Consider the following 6,678-nt stretch of genomic DNA (forward strand, 5'->3'; position numbering starts at 1 on the left):
CAGTCTGATCCATCTGGTGAGAGTTGAATTCTAGGCATAGAAAACACGAGCTTAAGGAGGCAGAATTTTATTGCGCACCTGGGATTTTGTCCCTTAGAATCAATGGGGACATAAGGGTTTGTCCTTTTTGTTTCAGCTTTTCCTCCATCCATCCTTCCCTCCTTTCTCTTCTTCTCTTGCTTCTTTTCTCCTTTTTCCTATTCCCCTCTCAACACCAGCAGGTGTGCTTGTGTGTGTGTGTGTGTTGCGGGGGAGTGATCTGCAGCTCCCACTGTGAGAGATCCACCCAAAAATGTGGGACTGAAATAGTGCTCGGAGAGTGATCCCCACAGGTGACCTAGGCCATCCTTTGTACTCTCTGGTAAGAATCCTCAGCCTCCCATCCTCAGTCTCTATCCTGATTGGCTGAGCAGGGGTTATTGACAGGGAGGAAACTCAGGTCCTTGTTGTTCTTTTTTAAGACCAAGGAAATAAGTCAGAACCAGTTCTATGTTTGACAAATTTTGTTGCTTCTCTGCATTAATTGTCTCTGAGCAATTGATGATTCTCTCTAACATTGCAGTTCTCCTCAAATACTTGCTGAATAATTACTGTGCACTGTTGTTGGTCTGAAGCTCATCTGAGAACACATTATTCAGGTCATTCAATGTCTGAAATTCAAGATCTGATGGTTAGTTTGAAAATTAGGGCTCTTGGGTCCTATTCCCAACCCTGCCACTGCCTGCCTGTGTGACCTAAGACAAGTCAATTCTCCTTTCTCAGCCTTAGCTTCTCCCTCTTTCAAGTAGGGATAATAATGATCCACTCTTACCTACCTCATGGTGGGTGGAGGATGGGGTTCCATTGGAGAGTGTCACTAGGAGTAGTGCATAATATGAGGTGTCCCATCACGTTTACTCAGAGCAGATTATGACATAATAGATTAGCGGAAACAGTCTTTTTTATTTGTATTTTTTTATTTTGGAATTGTTAAGAGCAGCAACGACTTAGCTCAGACTGAAGCATCTTATCTAATTTTCAAGATCTAAGTGTCTCCTCCTTGTGTGTGATGACACAATTTAACACACTATGACAAACAGGAGATGCTTTTGTTCTGCAACAAAATCTTTTTGCAAAGAACTTCCATCTCACTTATGATTCTGAGAAACAAACTGGTTTAGTCTGAATGGGATTTTCGGACAGAAATGGTTGGAATGAAGTTTTCCCACCATCTCAATTCCTGAGCTCTATCCCTGCCTCTGGAGGGATTTGTTGTCTGTTAGAACAGGAGTCTGACTGGTGGCTTCTCTTTCTGGCTCTGCCACCGCCTTGCTGTGTAGACCCTTGGATAGGTCACCTCCCTTCTCTGTACCTCAGGCTCCTCCCATTTGTCCAATGGGAACAGGGACAGTTCTCGAATTCTGGGCAGTTGTGAGCCTGAGTGAGAGAAGGGGTGTTGAAGCCCTCTGCGAAGAAGAAAGGGGAGTTTCATGGTGTTTTACCACCAAGGAATTCTAAAGTTTGCTAAATGTCTAGTCTGTGGAAACAAGAAATGGTCGGGGCCAAACTTTTTAACCACTGCCTTTTTAAAGCCCTTTCAAGGATGTGAGTCCCTATCTTTTAGGTACCTGGGGTTCTTTGCCAGCAGGAGAGAAGAGGTTCCTGCCTCCGTTTTTGTGGCCTTAACAAACCAGGTGTTGTGCCCCAGTTCTTGTCTGAGATCCCTGAAAAAGAACATCTTCCCATCCATGAACAAGACAGGACCTATCTTTCAAAGGGGAACAAACAGACCTCTGGGACTTACAGACTAGCTAGCCTGACTGCCATAGCTGGAGAGATCCTGGAATACATTCTTAAACACTCAGTTTGTCAGCAGCATCTACAGGATAATTTGGTTCTTACGACTAGTGAGCATGGATTTGTCAAGAACAAATCATTCCAAACCAATCCTCTTTCCTTCTTCGGCAGGGTTCCGCGCCTGGTGGAGGTGGGTAAACAGTAGATGGGATCCAGCTTGCAGTTACTAAGGCTTTTGACACTGTCCCGTAGGACATTCTCACAAGCGAACGAGGGAAATGCAGTCCAGCTGCAATCAGTGTAATGTGGGTGCAGAGCTGGTTGAAAGCCCAGACTCCAGGAGCCCTTCTCCAGATTTGGCTGTCCAATGGAGAGGGGGTACCTAGTGGGTCTGGCAGGCATCAGTCCGGAGTCCGGTACTATTCAATATTTTCATGAATGATTAGGAAAATGCAGTGGATACCATGCTTCTAAAATTTGCAACTGACACCAATCACTTTGGAGCACAGGATTGAAATTCAAAACGTCCTTAACAAACTGGAGACTTGGTCTTCTTGAGCCAAACTCCATGGCTGGGCCCCTCTCTCTACACTGGGCTGAAGTGAAAACCCAGAGCCAAACACTCCTCCTGGGCATTGCGCTCCGACCTTGAATGGTCAGATGTTGTTTAGCACTGTCAGAGCAACTTTTGCTGGGAGATTCTCCCAGCACTTTCCAATAGCGGGAAAGTATGAAATCCCCATTTGACTGCTGGGGACAGAGCCCTAGAGGGGGGAGCAACTTTCCCAAAGTCCCCCAGGAAAAGGAAAAGAACTAGCTGTTTAACCAATAGGAAACCCAGCAATGGAACTCAGGAGTCCTGGGGGTGTGCTAGGGTGACCAGATGTCCTTATTTTATAGGGACATTCCGAATTTTGGGGTCTTTTTCTTATCTAGGATCCTATCACCTCACACCCCCTGTCCCGATTTTTCACACTTGCTGTCTGGTCACCCTAGGGTGTGCACATGTGTGGGTCCCAGCTGCTCCCTGCCCCCCTCATTGAAGCAGAAGTACAGGGTTACTGCCCTGGGTACTGCAGGGCACCAGTGGACATGGGGCTGGCTGGAGGTAGGGTCTGGCTGCAGGCAGGGTAAGGGGTGTGGGGCTGGCTGGCTTCAGGCAGGGGGGTGCATTGGGTTGGCTGGAGACAGAGCAGGGGATGCAGGGCAGGCTGCAGACAGGGGGTGCAGGGCTGGTGCAGGCTGGGTGTGTGGGGGGGCTGGTTGGCTTTGGGCAAGGCCACAGGGGGGTGCAGCAGGAGATGGCTGGAGACAGGGCTGGGGGTTTGTCAGGGGCCTGGTGCAGGGCTGGCTGCAAGTAGGGCAGGGAGGATGCGGCTGGTGTGGGGCAGGGCAGAAGGTGCAGGGCTGTCTGGAGACAGAGGCTGGCTGCGGGCAGGGCAGGGCAGGAGGTTCAGGGCTGGCTGCAGGCAGGGCATGGGGAAGAGCCGGTGCAAGGATGTTTCACTCCCTAGGCGAAACTTCCACCTTGCACCCTCCCCCCCTGCGCCCCCATCCTGAGGTGCCCCACCCGTGGCAGCTCCCCCCCTCCACCCTGAGGCTCCCCTCTTGTGGCAACTCCCCCGCTCTGCCCTGCGGCACCCCCCCTCGCCCCAGCTCACCCCTGCTCCAAGCACTAGCACCCTGAACACACCGTGGCCGCTTCACTTCTCCTGCCTCCCAGGCTTGTGGCGCCGAAGCCAGCCAGGTAGTCAAGCACCCTCCTCTGAGCCACAGCAGCCCTGACAGTTGACAATAGAGGCACCTTAGGTCCTAAGTTCCTTCAATGTGTCCCCCTCCGGGGTCCAGCTCCGATCACCAGATACTCGGGGTATGTCTATACCACTTGCCGAATCGGTGGGCAGCGATCGATCCAGCGGGGGTCAATATATCGCGTCTAGTGTAGATGCAACACATCGAGTGCTCTCCCCTCGACTGCTGTACTCCAGCTCAGTGACAGACACAGGCAGAGTCTACGGGGTGCTGCAGCAGTCGACTCACCGCGACTGTGACATTACAAGTATAATATAATATCTCATTGAAAGGTGACAGGGCCAGAAAGAGTTAATTAACTCACCTCACCGACTGATCTGACCCATGGGTGAACCTTAAGAACTGGTTATCAAGATATGTAAATGAACAGAGCTTTGAAATGCAAGTCTGCATTGTTAGAGGTAGAAGGGGAGATGTTTGCTCAGGTCTTGTGATGTAAGCAAACAAGTCTTGTCTATTGCTATAGTTTTAATTCAAAGAGCAAAAAAGGAATATTACTATTAATCATGATACTTGAGTGAAATAGTATTATTGTCTACGTGTCTCTTTGAAGGTTGTGGTAACCTGTATCGGAACTGTTTAATGAATAAATTACTCTGTACTAATTGCCAGGATGCTTGGAAGGAGAGTTAAGCCTATTGCCTTCTCAGGCCGAAAGGCTGCTGGAAATGTATAAGAACCCTGGGACACGATCCTTCTTCATCTCAGATCTGCTTTGGGTTTCAAGAGGGGGAAACCTTAAGCCACAAGGATTGAGATCCCCAGTCATTGTCTGGAGCCACCCTGAATATGGAAATTGGACTATAACCTATGGACTATTTCTAAAAGAACTTTTGGCAACTACAAGCTCACCTCTACTAGGTATCTGAACCTCAAGAATTGAATTCAGGTGGATATGTCTATTAATCTTTTAATCAACACTCTCTCTCTCTTTTTTTTTCTAATGAATTTTAGTTTAGTTAAAAAGAATTGGCTATAGCATGTATTTTAGGTAAGATATAAGTTATAATTGAACCTGGGTATGTAGCTGATCCTCTGGGATCGGAAGAATCTTTTCTTTAACATAATGAAGTAAGATTTTCAGGAATCATCATCATATCTGACAGGTGTGTCTGGATGGAGGCCTGAGGCTGGGTACTTTAAGGGAATTGCATGGTTTAAACTTCTAAGTAACCAGTGAGGTAGTACAGAAGCTGTTATGTGCTGGCTTGATAAATCTAAGGATTGAAATAACCAGCAGTGTTTGGAATTTGTCTGTCCTGTTTTGTTTGCGGTTCACCCTCATTGAGTGACCTCAGCTGGCTCCCACGGGCAGCACCATCACACCTACATCCAGGCTGTAGGGATACGGGGGATCCTAGGGGCCTTGGGGTGCACAGATACCTACGTCCAGGCTGTAGGGGCCCTGGGGGGCTTAGAGAGTTTTTGGGGGGGACAAAGATACCAATCTCCAGGCTCTAGAAGTCCCAGGGGGGCTTAGGGGGTTCGTGGGGGGCACATATTCATACATCCAGGCTGTAGTGGTACCAGGGGGGCTTAGAGGGTTAGTGGGGGGCATAGATACCTACGTCCAGGCTGGAGGCATCCTGGGAGTCTTAGGGGATATTTGGTGGCCCAAGATACCTATGTCCAGGCTGTACGGGTACCAGGGAGTCTTAGGGGTTTGAGTGGGCACAGATACGTATGTCCAGGCTGTATCAGTCCCGGGGGGGGGAGTTAGAGGTTTCGTGAGGGGCACAGATATCTACGTCCAGATTGTAGATGTCCCGGGGGGTTTAGGGGGGTTGTGGGGGTACAAATACCTATGTCCAGGCTGTAGGGGTTCCTGGGGGGTTAGGGGGTTTCTGAGGTGCACATATACCTACATGCACACTGGAGTGTCCTCGGGGGCTTATTGAGTCCCTATAGGGCACAGATACAAATGTCCTGGCTCTATAGGTACCTGGGGGGCTTAGGGGGTTTGTGGGGGGCACCGATATCTAAGTTCAGGCTGGAGGGGTCTCCGGGGGTCTTAGGTATTTGGTCGGGGCCACAGATACCTACATCCAGGCTGCAGGGGTCCCAGAGGGGCTTAGGGTCTGTCACAGACTGTGGGGGAGTCCAGTCTTGCACCCCTCTTCCTGGGACTCACAGTGATTTTCAACCAGCCAGTAAAACAGAAAGTTTATTGGATAACAGGAGCGAAGGATACAGCAGAGCTTGAAGGCACAAGCAGGATCCCGCAATCGAGTCCCTCTGGGGCTTCAGGAAACTTAGTTCCCAGTTTGGGATTCCCTGAATTCCAACCACCCAGACCAAAACCGAAACTGAACTAACCCAACTCCCTCCAGCCGGCCCCTTCCTGTGTCCAGCTTCCGGGGCAAAGGTGCTGACCCCTTCCCTCCTGCCTAGCTCAGGTTACAGGCTGAGCACGTGTCCGGTCCTAAGGTCACCTGCTGCTCTCCCATCCCCCACACAAACAGTCCCTACTCCATCACAGTAATGCCCAGTGCATATCCCACATGGAGCACCAGTGACACCGTGTGGCCACGCAGGGTACTGCACAGAACATTTCCTGCATGGAGCAACAGTGGCACCGTGTGGTCACACAGGGTAGTACACAGAGCATCACACCTACGTAGAGCCTGTAGAGATCCCTGGGGGGCTTAGGGGTCATGGGGGGCATAGATAGCTACATCTAGGCTGGAGGCATTACGGTGGGGATTAGGGGCTTCATGGGGGACACAAATATCTACTTCCAGGCTGGAAAGGTCCCTGGGTGGCTTAGGGGGTTGTGGTGAGCACAAATACATAGGTCCAGGCTGTAGTGGTCCCTGTTGGTTTAGGGAGTTGGTGAGGGGCACAAGAACCTACGTATGGTCTGGAGGGGTCCCTGGGGGACTTAAGGGGTTGTGATTGTGCAGATACCTACGTCCCTGTTGGAGGGGGCCCTGGGGATCTTAGGGTGTTTGTGCAGCATACACACACCTACAAACAGGCTGGTGGGGCCCCTATTTGTCTTAGGGGGCTTGTGGGAGGCAGAGATACCCATGTCCAGGCTGGAGAAGTCCGGGGAGGCTTAGGGGGTTCCTGGAGGTCACAAATATCCAT

Source organism: Gopherus flavomarginatus, chromosome 11, assembly GCF_025201925.1.
Source record: "Gopherus flavomarginatus isolate rGopFla2 chromosome 11, rGopFla2.mat.asm, whole genome shotgun sequence".
NCBI lineage: Eukaryota > Metazoa > Chordata > Testudines > Testudinidae > Gopherus > Gopherus flavomarginatus.